The 14,812-nt window shown below is 48.3% G+C and overlaps 1 long non-coding RNA gene across 1 annotated transcript in view; it reads left to right on the top strand.

Annotated features, from left to right (window-relative positions):
• Positions 1 to 13,994, top strand: part of LOC145507708 (uncharacterized) — a 76,790-nt gene extending 62,796 nt beyond the window's left edge. Inside the window, exons 6-8 of the long non-coding RNA XR_014055042.1 lie at positions 549 to 837; positions 10,060 to 10,188; positions 13,713 to 13,994. This is a non-coding gene — a long non-coding RNA (uncharacterized LOC145507708). The remainder of the gene's footprint in view (positions 1 to 548; positions 838 to 10,059; positions 10,189 to 13,712) is intronic.
• Positions 13,995 to 14,812: the final 818 nt, after the last annotated feature.

The raw sequence follows: 14,812 nt of genomic DNA, 5'->3' as shown, positions 1-14,812 counted from the left end.
GCAGGCCTGAGAATGCTTTGGGGTTCCAAGGATAAGGTATCCTCCCACTGCAGGAAGGCGAAGGCAGCCCTGGGGAGCAGAGAAGGGCTGAGAATGAGGCTGGGAACGCTCAGAGAATGTGCCTGCTCATAACCGGTTTATGTTGTGCATTTCTCCACATCCCAGCGTCTTTCTGAGGGGCCCAATCCTTCATGCAGGTTTTATCTGGATGGTCCCACCAGACTACAGCTCAGCTGTGAGCAGTCTTAGGGTGCCGCCTATGTCCTCACGGAGGACAGAGCAACAGAGGGCAGACCCACACCACAACCTCAGCCCACCCTCTGGGTCAGTGCCTTTGGGAAGCTCAGGGGCTCCCCATGGTCTACTCAGCAGCCTCAGGCCTGACTCAGATCTGCGGGCCAAGTTAGGAGTTATTTTTAGTTCCTTTCATCATTTAGCTGCACACTGCTTTCTATGCCATTTTAATAACCTTTTTATTTCTTTTAAGAATGTACTTTATTTTTTCATGAACTGCTATAAATATAACATTTTCTTTTCTATTTCTTCAGTTTAATAAACTGGGTGCTGCGGCCCTAGGTCCCGGCTGAGAGCTGTGAGGCAGCCCAAGGAAGAAGGCTGGGTGCTCTGCCTTCTCTGATTGGACCCCCAAGTCTCCTTACCAGATGCATCTTGTCCCCAGTGACCCCTCCTGACTCTTAAAAAACTTCTACCTGTGGAATTCAGAAGCCCTCAGGCCACAATTCCTTCCCAGGGCGACAATAATAGCTATACTGATAAGACCTCTGAACCAAGGAGATGATAGTAGCACTTACTATGTTTATAATTATTAATAGAAAGGTAATAGTTGCTCATTATCAAGAAATGCAAATACAAAAGGGTATGAATTTGAAAAATTATGTCCCCCAACTCCCCCAAATTCTGCTCCAGACTCAGAGTAACATTGTTTACATATGTGTGGAAAATGCACATACCCATTTAAAATTTGATAGATAATGTCAAATTGTCCCCTCCAAACCTCTAGGCCAATTTGTATTCCTACCAACAGCTTCATCCACACCTTTACCAGCACAGCAGGGAGTCTAAGCCAGATCTTTTGAAATTCTGTCTGTATGGGCCTGCCCCTGCCCTGCACCCCTCATCACCCCTTCTTTGGTTGTTTGGATTCAGGAAATGGGGTTGAGGTGAGTGCTTGTCCATTAAGCACAGGAGCTGCACATCCTTGCTGGGTGAAGCTCCTGCTCTGGGTCCACCCCCAGGCAGGCTGCAGGCTGTCACCTAGCAAGTCCAGCTTCTGCAGCATGTGCCAAGGGGTTCCCTTTAACTCAGCATAAGCAGTAATTTACCCACTCAAGCAAGAGACCCCCAGGCATGCCTGAGAATGGGCGAGTGCCTTCTTGTTCACATGGGCAAACACCCACTGAGCACCAAGTCCAAGTCACGTATGAAGGTCCATCTGGGTTTTTCCCAAATCCTCTTTCCCAGTGGGACCAGGCAGAGCCTTCTCCTCCATACTCTTCCGCCACATCTGATAACATTGCACTAATCCCAGTAGTGTGTGTGCACCCAGCCTGAGACTGTGGTTAAGATCCTGGCTCTCCTGCCAGCCTGCCACAGTGGAGTGGACAGTAGGTGGGTGATCAGGCTGTCAACATTGTCAGTTTCAGAGATACTTCATCTGCAAGCGAGAGAGACAAATGAGAAGATAGCTCAAACTAAGGTGTACCTGTCAGGTGGGATGAGGTGGCAGCAGAGACAGACATGAGGAGAAAGGGAGAGAGCAGAGCTGGCTGGCACAAGGCGCTCAGGTACCCTCAGACCTGGACACCAGCTACCTCATTAGGGCCTAATAGCTGGTTGAAAGATGAGAACTAGCGGCCATCCCAGACAACTGGTTTGACTACTTCCTCTCTGAGTTAACTGACTATGTATCTTTGACCAAAAAAATAGTCCTGGGATTTCCCTGGTGGTCCGGTGGTTAAGAGTCCTGCTTCTTACCACAGGGGGCACAGGTTCAATCCCTGGTCAAGGAATTAAAATCCTGCATGCAATGTGGCATGGTCAAAAACAAAAACAAACAAAAACTGTACTAAGTTTCATTACTTGAAAGTTAGGACAGACTTCACCCTCTTCTTCAGATGGTGTGGCTCTATGAGACAGGAACCCCCTCAGAGGGAGATGTTAGCGGGCCATGGTCCCAGGTGCCTTGATAAATCACCTAAGGTCTGTCTGTTGTGGTGGGTGAGGGGGTCCTTGACAGGGCAAGAGGCCCGTTATACCCCAACTGCCCTCAAAAGGATCAAAAGACCTCCTTTAGAAAGAGGCAATTTGAGGACTTCCCTGGTGGTCCAGTGGTTGAGAATCCACTTGCCAATACAAGGGACACAGGTTCGATTTCTGCTCTGGAAAGATTTCACATGCCGCAGAGCAGACAAGCCCATGCGCCACAACTACCAAAGCCCTCGCACCCCAGAGCTGGAGCTCCCTGGCAAGAGGAGCCACCACAGGAGAAGCCCACACACCTTGACTAGAGAGTAGCCCACGCTCACTGCAACTGGAGAAAGCCCACGCACAGCAAGGAAGACCAGAGCGGCCAAAAATTTACTTAAAATTAATTAATTAATTTAAAAAAGAGGCAATTTGAGTAGCCTCCCAGGCCTGTCTTCACTCTAGAGGCTGGAAAAACCGAAACCACCTTTTTATCATCAGTAGCTGTAGGTGACTTTTGACAATTTCCTGGCCCATTAGACATAGCAAACATAGCAAAAACCTGTTTGGGCTTTGAGAAACCCTTGTTTTTAATAAATGGGTTAGTTATATCCCATTTTAATAAATAGGATAGTTATAACTCTTCACCTCTGTTGCCCACCCTGAATGGGGTTGTAATACCTGGAGCTATAGCAAAACTATTGCAACTCTGAGGAAAAGGTCAAGAAAAATACAAGATTGTTATCCCTAATATTATAGTGCCCTAAACCAATGCCAGCTACTGACAACCTCCAGTAGGGAAAATAAATCCCAATTTGTTTAAGTCCTTGTAAGTTAGCTTTTCTGTTTCTTGTTACTGAAGAGCATTCCTAAGTGATACATTTATTTATGGATGTTTTCAAGGGAAGGACGCTTAAAGGAGCCCCTCGGCCTTTATAGCCGATCCGAGATGAGTCAGCTTGGTCCTCCATCTTCCCAGCGTGACCTGGACCTTCCAGCTCTGCTTAGGGGCCCACACTTGCCTCATCAGCCCCCAGGTGAAGGGCCCGATACTGCTTCCTCAGCACAGGACAAGTCTAGGCCCCGGGCTGAATGCCAAAGAAGTAAAAAGCTTTGCCCTGCCGCCCCGCTGCGCTCCGCCCATGAGGACCTCACACGTGCTCCTGAGACAGGGGCCGGTCTCGGGCTCCGCTCCCACCTCACACGTGCTCCTGAGACAGGGGCCGGTCTCGGGCTCCGCTCCCACTCCCCACTCCCGGGTGACTGAGGCGCAGCTGCTCTGGAGGCACGCCTTCGTCTGCGCTCCCTCGGCCCTCCTCTCAGGGCTCCTGGGAGCAATGAGACCCCACCTCACGAGGCTGCCCAGACAAACTCTGGGGATTCAGGCAAGGCAGGAAATACGGAGCGAACCCCAGGGAGTAAGCGGTGAAACCAGTCTTCCCTGTGTTATCCCTTTCCCACCTTTGTGAGGGGATGTCAGTCCCCTGGTTAATCCTTGCTAATCGCTCCTTCTCTCTCCTTCAAGAGTTCCTCTGCTTTTCCTTCTTGGCCTGCCCTCCAAGAATCCTCCATCTTCTATTCTTCTCACTCTCATCCTTCATTCAATTTTATGGCTTCCAAATCTCCTGAAACCTCAGGTCTCTTTCCTCAGCCCAGATGTCCCTCCTAAACTGCAGTCTCAAATACCCAGCTATTTCTTTTACATCTGCACTTGGGGTCTATAAACTTAACATATTCAAAACATAAATTTTTCTTGTCCCCAAATCTTCTCCTACCCCTTCATATCTTAATGGCGCCAATACCCACTACATTAATTTCCTGTTGCTACTGTAACAGATTACCACAGACCTAGTGGCTTCTAACATTATACATCTATTATCTTACAGTTCTGGAGATCAAAAACTCAAAACAGCTCTCACTAGGCTAAAATCAAGGTGCCAGAAAGAGTTGCTCTTTCTGGAGGCTCTAGAGGAAAACCCATTTCCTTGCTTTTTCCAGCTTCCAGAAGCCATCTGCATTCTTCGGCTTGTGGCCTCTTCCATGCCAGGGATTGTATCACCTGAACTTCTGAACAGGGCATCCCTGGTGACTCAGATGGTAAATGGTCCACCTGCAATGTGGGAGATCTGGGTTCAGTCCCTGGGATGGGAAGATCCCCTGGAGGAGGGCATGGCAACCCAGTCCAATATTCTTGCCTAGAGAATAATCCCCGTGGACAGAGGAGCCTAGTGGGCTGCAGTCTGTGGGGTCTCAAAGAGTTGGACACGACTGAGTGACTGAGCACAGCAGCAACCTCTGTATCAGGGCTTTCCAGGTGGCACTAGTGGCAAAGAACCCTCTTGCCAATGTGGGTTAGACTTAGAAGACAGGGGTTCGATCCCTGGGTTGGGAAGATCCCCTGGAGGAGAGCGTGGCAACCCACTCCAGCATTCTTGCCTGGAGAATCCCATGGACAGAGGAGCCTGGCAGGCTGCAGTTCATAGGGTTGCAGATTTGGACACAACTAAAACGACTTAGCAAAAATGCACTCAACCTCTATATCTATCATCACATCTCCTTCAAAAATCTTGCTTCAAACTTCCCTAGCAGAGCAGTGGCTAAGACTCCACACTCCCAATGCAGGGGGACCTGGTCTGATCCCTGGTCAGTGAATTAGATCCCATACGCCGCAACCAAGAGTTCACATGCTGCAACTGAAGATTCTGCATGCTACAACTAAGACCTGATGCAGCCAAATAAATAAACTTTTTACACAATCTTGTTTCACTCTTTCACTTAGAAGAATGTTTTGGATTACTTTGGACCTACCTGAATAATCCAAGATTATCTTCCCATCTTAGTATCCTTAATTTAATTACATCTACAAAGTCCCTTTTGCCACTTAAGTAACATATTCAGAGTTCCAGGGATTAGAACATGAACATCTTTAGGGGGTCATTATTCTGCCTATAACACTCAGCTAGATTCTTTCCTTTAATAATAATCACTACCATTTACTGAACATTTTTTATAGTTTAGGCTCTAGGCTCTCTTTTTTTCCCCTAGGTATTTTCATATACCATAGAGACAATTTTCTTGAGCTCCAAAATCACTGCAGATGGTGACTGCAGCCATGAAATTAAAAGACGCTTGCTCCTTGGAAGGAAAGTTATGACCAACCTAGACAGCATATTATAAAGCAGAGACATTATTTTGTCAACAAAGGTCGGTCTAGTCAAGGCTATGGTTTTTCCAGTAGTCATGTATGGATGTGAGAGTTGGACTATAAAGAAAGCTGAGTGCCGAAGAATTGATGCTTTTGAACTGTGGTGTTGGAGAAGACTCTTGAGAGTTCTGTGGACTGCAGGGAGATCCAACCAGTCCATCCTAGAAGAAATCACTCCTGAACATTCATTGGAAGGACTGATGCTGAAGCTGAAACTCCAATATTTGGCCACCTGATGCGGAGAACTGACACATTGGAAAAGACCCCGATGCTGGGAAAGATTGAAGGCGGGAGGAGAAGGGGACGACAGAGGATGAAATGGTTGGGTGGCATCACCGACTCAATGGACATGAGTTTGAGTAAGCTCCGGGAGTTGGTGATGGACAGGGAGGCCTGGTGTGCTGCAGTCCATGGGGTCACAAAGAATCGGACACAACTGAGCAACTGAACTGAACTGAACTGATAGAGACAATATGAAATGAAAAGAGGTCTTTGGACTCCTAAAATTCTACTGGTAGGAAGCAGGCTGAGAAAACTATTCAGCTGCAAATACATGCTAGCTTTCATGAAAAAGGAAGGATGACACAGAAGTCAGAACCAAACGCTCAGAGGGGAAAGCCATGAGCCATGAAGAATTATTCTTGCTGGATTTCAGAACTGCTGTGGACTACTTTCTCCCTTTTTGAATAACTATTTTATGCCTTTCCCCCATTTTTTATTGGGTGTATTGTGGGGGGAAGGGTGGTGGTCATCTCTTTATTTAACTGGTCAAGAGGAACATTTCATGGGAGCTGTACTGAAGGAACCACACCTGAGGCGCCTTATCAGCACCGGGACTTTACTTAGATGATGAAATACAGCTGATGCTGTAATGAGGTGGGACTAGGATCTTGAGGGGTGAAATGAAGTGTCATCACTCAGTCGTGTCCACCTCTTTGCGACCCCATGGACTAGTAGCCTGCAAGTTTCCTCTGTCCATAGAATTCTCCAGGCAAGAACACTGGGGTGGGTTATCATTCCCTTCTCCAGGGGATCTTCCCCACCCAGGGAGTGAACCTGAGTCTCCTGCATTGCAGGCAAATTCTTTACCATCTGAGCCACCAGGGACACCCTTGAGGGGTCGGGTGAGTGCCTTTTGTATGGGGAGGGATGTGAACACTAGTGGCCAGAGAGCAGAGTAGCCAGCCTCCACAATGGCCCCCAGTGATCCTGGTTTCCTGATGGTCACACCTTTGTGTAGTTTCTTGCACGCTGCACCACTAGCATAAAAGTGATGGCATGCCACTCCTAAGATAGCTTATCAAAGACTATGGCCATTTTTTGGGTGTGCTATCTTTCTCTCTGTCTCCATCTCTGTCTCGGATTACTCATCTGGGCAAAGCAAGCTGTTGTGAGTAGCCCCAAGAAGAGGCCCACAGGTGAGGAAGAGAGACCCTGAGCCAGAAACACCCAGCTAAGTTACTTCCAGAATCCTGGTCCTAAGAAACTATGTGAGATAATGTGCTCATTGTTTTACATCCCTAAATTTGGGGGTAATTTGTTATGAGCAATAACTATTTCAAGAAGATAGAGAGGTAGGAGTGAAGTGATCATTTAACACAATTCCCCTGTTCTCATGTCCGCAGACAGCTCTGCTGACTGCAGTCTCCTTTGGAAGCTGTTTCTGCTGCCCAAGATGCCTTCTTTTCACAAGGCCAACTTTCTTATTCAGCTCTGGTTAGAAAGGCTCTTCTGGCTGCCCAAGCCAAAGTAGTGCCTCTGTCACTCATTCCCATGTCTTCCTGCAGTGATTCTCTGCTTGCTGTTTATCACTCTGATAGGTTTGTTTGCTTGGTTTTTACTCTGTCTCCCCCACTAGAATAGAAGCTCCATGAGAGCAGGGAGCCAGTCACAAATAGTGCTTGGCATAAATAAATGAACCCTGAAAGAAAATAAAAGTGAAAGTTGCTCAGTCGTGTCCGACTCTTTGCGACCTCATGGACTATACAGTCTGTGGAATTCTCTAGGCCAGAATACTGGAGTGGGTAACCTTTCCCTTCTCCAGGGGATCTTCCCAACCCAGGGATCGAATCCAGGTCTCCTGCATGCAGGCAGATTCTTTACCAGCTGAGCCACCAGGGAAACCCAAATGAGCCCTACTTGCTCTCTTTCCCTGCCAGCACTTCCCTACAGCCATCCCTCCTGTCTGAACTGAAGTTTCTTTTCAGTCATTCTGTTTCACACATTGTTCTTTCTCCTAGAATGCCTTTTTCCTTCCTCTTCAATTGATGAAAATCTACAAATCTTTTAAGAAAGTCCAGCCACCTGAGTCAGGTGTCCCTTCTGAGTGCCCCCATAGCATTCAGAGCTTTCCCTACCCTAATATTTATCATCCACCAGGTGTAATGAAATGTCTCAGTGTCTGTGCCCTGCCAGATACTGAACTTTGAAGGGCTTGCACTGTGTCTCCTTCACCATTGCATCCCCAGGGGCCTAGCAAAGTGCTGAGCCTGTGGCAGTACTCAGCGAGCATTTGACAAGAGGAAAGATGGATCAAAAGAGAGGGAAAAGCTCTGTCAGAGGTGGCTGGCACTGGTGTTCACCCACATTGTGTCCTTGCCCCGAGGGCCTCGCTCCGCCTAAGTGAAGCTCACTCTGTGAAATGATTCTTGAGGGAGCCAGGTGAATTGTGGGCATTGGAAGTATCCCTGGGGGTGGGCAAAGGAGTGACCTCAGTGGCCAGGCAAGCAAACCCCAAGGGGGGATGTTGCTGCTTCACCTAACCCCCAAGCCCCACTCTGGATCAGATGGGTTCTGGGGAGCTTCCAGTGGTCCTGGGACCTCAGCGGACTAACACTGCATTACTGTCTTCCCTGCTGTACCACCACAGAAAGATTGCAAAGCCAAGTGGGTCGATGGCATTGGTGATAGGAGGGAAGGGATGATTTAGGCAGAAACAAAGTGGGGGAGAAGAAGGACCACTGCTGACTTGGATGATGTAAGACTCTCCCACTTTGAAACTTCTGATAGCCCCGCGCATGCACAACATTCCTCTCAAACCCAACATAAAAAGCCTTTTCTCAGAACAAAAGCCCTGTCACCGAAAGCACTTATTTAAGAACAATAACAACAAAACACACAAGGTACAAAAACATTTTTCTCAAAAAATTTTTCCACTTCAATTCAACAAATATTTATTTTCCCAAAAAAGCAGAGATCTATAAAGAAATAGAAAAATGTGGATTTTTTTTTTTCTTATTTTTGATTGAAAAGTACAACCAGGAGAACAACATTGCCCCAGTGAGCCAAAGCACAATGGGAAAGCATTTTTAAAATAGAAAAGGACTCTAATATATAAATATACCAAGATAATTTTAAAACACAGTGGAGCCTCAACTCTTGAGTAGGAGTGGGTCTCATGTGCAGAGGCAACTTGTGTCCTGACTGCCCAGTGGGCTGCTTGGGGATACAGTTTAATCCAGGGTGAGCCGCCATCATCACATTAATAAACCATATGACATAGGGGCACACGTAAAGGTATAACAATATCCCTGACTCACAAAAGGCACTGTGAAAAGTCCTTTAGAAAGCAAATGAGAGTCCAGACAGCTTTGGGTTAGGAAAGAACAGCTTCCTTATCTGTAAAATGGATTTGGAGACTTCTACTGTTCCTTCAGGTGCTAATGGACTGTGATTCTAAAGGGGTTTCTCAGGAATCTAGGGGCAAACATGGTGGAGGAGATATGAAAATCCCGTTATGGCCCTTATACTTACCTCTATTAGAAACTAAGACCCAGGCCAAGTGAATTGCAACCCCAAAACTCCTCTAAGGAAAACCAGTGGGCCCAGCCCAAATCCCAGCAGGAGTGTGTAACCTGTGTGCTGTGATTCCTTCCCAGCTTTCAGTCCTGTGTGAAATCGATCTCTGCCACTGCTGGGCTATACATGTATGTCAATCAGTGATCTATGTCATATAGAACGTGGATCTGGGCCGATCGCCAGGTAGAGGCAAGAGGCTTTGTTGAACATGTGACAATTTGGCCAGGATGGTGTCAGAGAGAGAGACTACTCCAATGGTGACAAATTAGGGTGAGAAGGAGACAACTGCAGATGCTTCTCACAACATGGACTGCCGAATTGATGCAGTAATTAAGCTGACTTGTTTAGTGCTGTTTGACTTCTTTCAGTCCTTTCAAGGACCCTGCCAACAACTGTAGTATTTGAAAAGGAGCCATGAACAGTGTAAAGAATGCCTGGGTATGAGGGCTCCACAGAGGGCAGCTACCCTTAAGTCTCTGCCTTACCAGGCAGAGAAAGAAGACTCCACTCTCCTTTTCTTCCTGGCCCTGGAGCTCTTGTTGGCCTCAGCTGCCTCTCTTCCCCTTCTCTAGTCTCTGTCCCCACCCCACACCCGACCCACACAGATGCACCAAGAGGGACCTGCATTGTCCTCTTCCCACTCTCCCCCCCAACCCTATACCCACAGACACCTCTTTTGTGAAGCCTATTCCTCGGCTTAATTATTTGCAGACCTTCTTTCTCTTTTGAGTCTCTCAAAGTCCAAAGACTCTTCAGATAATTAAACCTGGAAGGACAAGAGGAAGAGACCCACCCCCGAGCTCTTGGAATGGACTGGGCGATTAGGTCATAACTGGTCTTTATCGTTGCAGCTGAAGATTATTTATCCCACTTCCAGAGGAGCTTGTGTTACCTGCCTGCCCCACCTCCAGCTCTGTGAAGCTGAAGCTGACCTGCCTTGGGCTTGGAGTCCTGCCCTGGGCCTGCACTGAGAAACCAGGGTCAGTGGCTGGCTTGTTTCCTCATTTTCTCTCCTTGGGGGACTCAGCAGTTGTGTCCCTGCCACTGCCCCAGACTTGACTGCATTTCTCACTCTCCTTGTCACTGCCACACCTTTTGTCTTTCTGGCCATCTCAGCCCTGAGCCTCCTACTCTGTTCAGCCCTCCTGGGGACCACAGCCCAGGGTCAAAGAGAAGAACTGTTCAAGCACATCCCGGATCCCGGCAGCGGCCTCCAAGCCCAAGTTCAGAGAGCTTTCCCAAGCATGCCCTGGAAAGAAAACCAGGGCAGGAGGAATGAGTTTCCCTAAAACCATATTTAGATTTCCCAGTGGAGGGACAAGTGAGAAGGTGGAAGACAGGACCGTGAACTACTTCAGGTCCACTCTGAACCCGAGGGGCAGAGGTTCCTATTGGGAAAAAAAAAAAATCCTCCCTGGAAAACAATGCAAAAAGAAAAAATTCTTCTACCCACAAATAAATTTCCTAGGGCTGTTCTTGGCCATGGAGATTAGTATATTATTATTTGTGATAATAATACCCTTCATAGAGTACTCTAAAATGTTTTCACTGATTTCATCCTGCTCATCAGCATGACCTCATTTGTCTAGAGTGATGAGACAGGCAGAGAGGAGCTCCGTGTTCTAAAGGAGAGAACTGGGAACAAGAACAGCTAAGTGACTTGCTCAAGTCAACACCAGAACTCGAGTTCCCTGCCTCTCTGCCTCAGATCAATTATGCAATTTCCTTGTGGCAATATGGGGGTCTCCCCTGGAAGGTTGTGACTTTCACTTGCGGGGTTGAAATCTCCTGGTAGGAGACACAGAGCTTTACAGACAGGGGATTCAAGATCTCCTGCTTCTTTTAGGTGTCAGGTCCTCCCTGGGCCCCCACCCCTGCCCTATGTCATCTTTAGAGAGTGGTAACCCTTCAAGGGGCTTCCCAGGTGGCACTAATGGTAAAGAACCCCCCTGTCGATGCAGGAGACATAAGAGACGTGGGTTCAATCCCTGGCTCGGGAAGATCCCCTGGAGAAGGTCATGGCAACCCACTTCAGTATTCTTGCCTGGAGAATCCTGTGGACAGAGGAGCCTGGCGGGCTACCGTCCATAGGGTCACACAGAGTCGGACACAACTGAAGTGACTTAGGATGCAAGCACACAACCCCTCAGGATGAAGGACTGACCACAGCTACCGTTCCTTACTGCATTCCCACTGTGTGACAGGGTCTGTCCATGAGGTCACACAAATTATCCCTCTTAATTCTTCCAGTAACTCTGGGTAACTCTCATGGGATCAGAGATGTCAATCTTCCCTAGGTCACACAGCTAGTAAGAGGCAAGAGCTGAGATTTAAGCCCAGAACCTCATGGACTCTGGAACACATGCCTTTACCTGTGAAAGGTGTACTGCAGAGAACAGATGAGAAAGTGGAGGCCCAAAGGGAGACATTTGCTGGAAGGAGACCTGGGTGTCCTGGCTTCCCGGCCCAGAGCCGTGCCCTTGACTCACCCAGGTCATTGGCAGCTTCCTCCTTCAGCGTCATAATTTTATCTGCCACTGCCTGCTGTGTCAGATGATCTATGATCATCACCCATTTTCAGTTTATAAAGAAACTTCTTGCATTAAAAACAAATCCCTAGGTGGAGCCAGGATGGCGGAGAGGGAAGACACCGAGTCTGCATATCCCCACGCCTGAGGTACTCACCAGGTGCTAGTGGGGGCCTCTAGCAGACAGGCTGGGAGACAGGCTGCAACGAGGAGCCCTGGGGGCCTCCACATACTGGGTAGGGGAGAGTGGGGGCAGGGGGCCTGTGCAGACCCCCAGTCTGGGGGAGCAGGAGCACTTTCGGTACCCAGAGCAGTGGGTTGCTCAGTGGGGAGGGGGAGGAACTCTTGAAGGGAGATTGGAGGATCCATTAGACGATCGGAGAATCCATCAGGGAAAGCCTCTGAGGGTCTAAGTGGAGCCCCCGCTGCCCTCCGGGGTTCTCTCTACCCTCCTGCCTGAGCCCTTTGCCCTCCAAGGCGCCCTCCACTCTTCAGGGACCCCTTCCCTACATGGGTCCTGCAAGCGTGAGAGGGAGTGGGTAGGAAAAAATGCCAGGCTGGCAAGGGAGCATCCTTTGGGTGTGAGGGTGTGCCTGGGGTTCCCTCGCCTGCTAGGCCCTGAAGAGCTTCCCAAGGCCCTGGGCCAAGCCCTCTGCCCTTCAGGACCTCCTCTGCATTCAAGGCCCCCTCGGCCCTTGGTGCCCACTCCGCCTGGGAGGGGGAGCTCCTGAGGCAGTGGAAAAAGGCAGGCTGGTTGCGGGAGGCTCCTGTGGGGTTCCGGGAGCAGGGAACGGCCTGGTGTTCACTAGCCCACTTGGCCCTGGGGAGTCTCCTGAGGCCCCAGGCCAAGCCTTCTGCCTCTCTGGACCCCTCTGCCCCCTAGGGCCTCCTCCACCCTCCAGGCCAAGCCCTCCGCCATCTGGAGGCCCCCTCCACACTCTGGGGTCTCCCTCCACTCTCCGCTTTCCTTCTCCCTCCAGAACCCTGTCTTCTGGGGCCACCTTCACCCCTCCTGGGGACCCTTCTGCCCTCTGGACTGGGCCCTCCAACCTCCAGGACACTCCTCTGCCCTCCAGTTCCCTCCTCCTTCCAGGAGCCACCTCTGCCCTCTAGGGGAAGCCCTCACCCTTCAGGGACCCATCTCTGCCCTCTGGGACACCCTCTGTCCTCCAGGGCCCCCTCCCAGGGCATCCCCTGGCCATCTATGTCCTGTGGGTGCAGGATGGAGGTGAGACTGAGCAGGGTTGACAGGAGGAGGGTCACTCTGGGTGTGGAGGAGCAGGGAAACTTTCTGGTGTTCCCCTACCCACTTGGTCCCAGGGAGCCTCCTGGGGACCCCGGCATGATGCTCTGCACTCAAAGCCCGAAGCACTGCAGAGGCCCCCTTGGTTGGGTGGAGCCTGGGCCACCCCCTACCCCCACCTAGGGCGTTTTCTGGAGACATGGGTCTTGAATCAATACCTCACCTCTGCCTAAATCGCACCTCTCCCCATACACGGACACCACCTAAAGCCTGTCCTTCACAGTCAGTGTTTTTTTCTGCCTTTTTTGTTGTTGGTTGTTTGGGGCTCTTTGGGAGGGTGGGAGGGTACAGTTTGTTTTGTTTTGTTTACTACTTGCCAGTGAAGTTTGGTTTTGCCCTCCACTGGTTGTTTCATACCTATTATTTATTCTACCATTTCTGTTAGTTTTCTAAATTTATTTTATTTTTTACTTTTGTTATTATTCTGCTCCCTCTTATTTTTATTTTTTTATTTCTACCTATCTACATAAATATACATTATTTTCTTCTCTCTCTTTGCAGTTGGAGTCCATTTTTACTCTCCAGCAGTCGTTTCAAATATACTCTTATTTTTTCTAATATATCTGTTACTATTCTAATTTATTATCTTTTTTATTCTTTGTTATTGTTCTGTATTTTTTTTTTCTTTTCTCTCCTTTTTTCCTTAAAAATTTTTTTTTCTGTCACCTCGTAGGCCTGAGTCCCTGTGGCCAGATCACTGGGTCCAAAATGCTGGAATAACAAGAAACACCAGGCCTCAGGGAATATTAATCAGAATGAAGTATCACAGATGTCCACATCTCAACACCAAGACTCAGCTCTACCCAACTGCCTACAAACTCCACTGCTGAAAACCTCAGGCCAAACAACTAGTAAGACAGGAACACAGTCCCAACCATCCAAAAATAAAAAATGAAACAACAAAAAAATATGTTACAGATTAAGGAGCAAATAAAAAGCTACAAGACTAAATAAACGAAGAGTAGAAGGCAACCTATCTGAAAAAAAATTTAGAGTAATGATAGTAAAGCTTCAAAATATTGAAAATAGACCAATTTCAGACCTTCGAACATATACACACTGAGAGTCAGGGGATGGAAAAAGATATTCCATCCAACAGGAATCAAAAGAAAGTGGGAATAGCAATACTCATATCAGATAAAATAGACTTTAAGATAAAAACTATTACAAGAGATAAAGAAAGACACTACTTAATGATCAAGGGATCAATCCAAGAAGAGGATATAACAATTCTAAATATTTATGCACCCAACATGCATATATGCATGTTAGTCACTTCATTCTTGTCTGACTCTTTGTGACCCTGTGGACTATAGCCCTCCAGGTTCCTCTTTCTGTGGGATTCTCCAGGCAAGAATACTGGAGTGTGTTGCTATGCCCTCCTTCAGGATATCTTCCTAACCCAGGAATCAAACCTGCATCTCTTATGTCTCCTGCACTGGCAGGAGGGTTCTTTACCACTAGTGCCACCTAAGAAGCCCACCTCAATGCATAAGGCAAACGCTAACAACCATAAAAGGGAAACTGACAGTGAGACAATAGTTCAGTTCAGTCGCTCAGTCATGTCCGACTCTTTGCGACCCCATGAATTGCAGCACGCCAGGCCTCTCTGTCCATCACCAACTCCCGGAGTCTACCCAAACCCATGTCCATCAAGTTGGTGATGCCATCCAACCATCTCATCCTCTGTCGTCCCCTTCTCCTCCTGCCCCCAATCCCACCCAGCATTAGGGTCTTTTCCAATGACACAATAGTAGTAGGGACTTTAACATC

Source organism: Giraffa tippelskirchi, chromosome 5 (genome assembly GCF_054371585.1).
Source record: "Giraffa tippelskirchi isolate mGirTip1 chromosome 5, T2T-mGirTip1v1.2.pri, whole genome shotgun sequence".
NCBI classification, from domain to species: domain Eukaryota; kingdom Metazoa; phylum Chordata; class Mammalia; order Artiodactyla; family Giraffidae; genus Giraffa; species Giraffa tippelskirchi.
Note: the sequence above shows the minus strand (reverse complement) of the source record. Positions and strands in the feature narration are given on the sequence as shown.